Raw genomic sequence first — 2,046 nt, 5'->3', positions numbered from 1 at the left:
GTGTTTCAGGTACTCATTACAATGGGAGATCCGGCAGCACGAACGAAAGCCTTGATGGATTTTTCTCAACCCAAGATCAATGACATTCAATCTAGCATTATCCGACCAGCTATCACAGCTAATACCTTTGAGATCAAGTCTGGCATAATTCAATGGGTGCAGAATTCAATCCAGTTTGGGGGTTCTCCAATTGAAGATCCCAATATGCACATTAGGGATTTCATTGAGATATGCGACACCTTCAAGTTCAACGGTGTTTCTGAAGATGCTGTGAAACCGAGATTGTTCCCATTCTCTCTAAGGGAGAAGGCTAAGAGCTGGTTACACTCTCTACCAGCTGGTTCGATTACTACTTGGGAAGATCTTGCTCAAAAGTTTCTCACTAAATTCTTCCCTATGGCGAAGATAGCTGCACTCAGGAATGCTATTACTCAATTTGCGCAGCAAACGGGAGAATCGCTATGTGAAGCTTGGGAGCGCTACAAGGAGATGCTTAGGAAGTGTCCTCATCATGAAATTCCTGATTGGATGATCATCACTTATTTCTACAATGGGTTGGGAGAACAGTCCAGACCCATGCTCGATGTAGCATCAGGTGGAGCCTTATGGGCTAAGAGCTATGATGAAGCTTATGATCTAATTGAACTGATGGCTGCTAATGAATATCAGTATCCAGCCCAGAGATTGCCATAGAGCAAGGTAGCAGGAGTTCTTGAGGTGGATACAGCTATGGCTATCACTGCTCAACTAAAGGAATTATCTATGAAGATCGATTCTCTGGCTAACTTTGGTGTTAATCAGATAACCAGTGTTTGTGAACTATGTGCAGGTCCGCATGCGACGGAGCAATGCGCTATATCTAGTGACTCGGCTCAGTTTGTGAGAAACTTTCAGAGATCGCAGTAACCAATTCCTGTCACTTATCATCCTGACAACTGAAATCATCCTAACTTCAGCTGGAGCAACAATCAGAATGCGATGCAACAGTCGTTCCAGCAGTTTGGAAATAAGCTATTCAACCCTCCTGGTTTTCGGCAACAAATTGCACCAAGACAATAACTCCAATTTTAACAACAAACTCATGGTGCGTGTCTATCTTCGAATGAAAAATCTGAATTGAAGGAGTTGCGGCTTATATGCCAAAGTCAGGCTGTTTCTATCAAGACTCTGGAGAACTAAATAGGGCAAATTGCTAATGCCTTATTGAATCGAGAACCAGAAACACTTTCTAGTGCTACAGAAGCCAATGCAGGCAAGAGGGAAGTCGAAGAACAGGTGAACGCCATCACCATGAGGTCTGGAAAGGTCGCAAGCCCCCAAATTCAGCAAGACGAAGAGCCTGAGAAATCTCAAGTTTCAGAAAATGCAGTCGTGGCTGAAGAAAAAGTGCAGAAGGAAACAGAGGTGGAACCAAGGAAGACGACTGTGGAAAACACTCCTCCTGAGGGTAATATAGGGGAGAAATAGATCTATCCTCCACCTCCTTTTCCTAAGAGGATGCAAAAGAAAAAGCTGGATAAGAAGTTTGAGAAGTTTTCGGAGGTGTTCAAGAAACTTCATATCAACATACCTTTCGCTGAAGCTCTTGAACAGATGTCTAGCTATGCATGGTTTATGAAAGGTATTCTCTCTCGGAAAGTGAAGCTCGATGACTTAGAGACCGTTGCTCTTACGTAGGAATGCAGTGTTGTGCTGCAACAGAAGTTGCCTCCGAAACTTAAAGATCCTGGAAGCTTCACTATTCCTTGCACCATTGGAAACTTGTCTTTCGACAAGTGTTTATGTGATTTAGGAGCTAGCATCAATCTGATGCCCTTATCTATATTCAAGAAGCTTAGTTTGCCTGATCTGAAACCAACATACATGTCATTACAACTAGATGACCGTTCAATCGCTTATCCACGAGGTATAGTGGAGGATGTCTTGGTCAAGGTGGATAAAATCATCTTCCGTGCTAACTTTGTAATTCTTGATTTCGAGGAAGATAAGAAGATTCCCATTATCTTGGGAAGACCATTCTTGGCTACAGGCCGAACTATGATCGAT

General features: G+C 43.0%; 1 non-coding gene across 1 annotated transcript; it reads right to left on the bottom strand.

The window, feature by feature from the left end:
* Positions 1–411: 411 nt before the first annotated feature.
* Positions 412–518, bottom strand: LOC141679780 (small nucleolar RNA R71). The gene has a single exon (XR_012558182.1). It is a non-coding gene; the product is annotated as a small nucleolar RNA R71 (small nucleolar RNA).
* Between the last annotated feature and the right edge of the window lie 1,528 nt (positions 519–2,046).

This window comes from Apium graveolens, chromosome 1 (assembly GCF_009905375.1).
Source record: "Apium graveolens cultivar Ventura chromosome 1, ASM990537v1, whole genome shotgun sequence".
Taxonomy (NCBI): domain Eukaryota; kingdom Viridiplantae; phylum Streptophyta; class Magnoliopsida; order Apiales; family Apiaceae; genus Apium; species Apium graveolens.
This window is presented reverse-complemented; position numbering and strand designations above follow the sequence as displayed.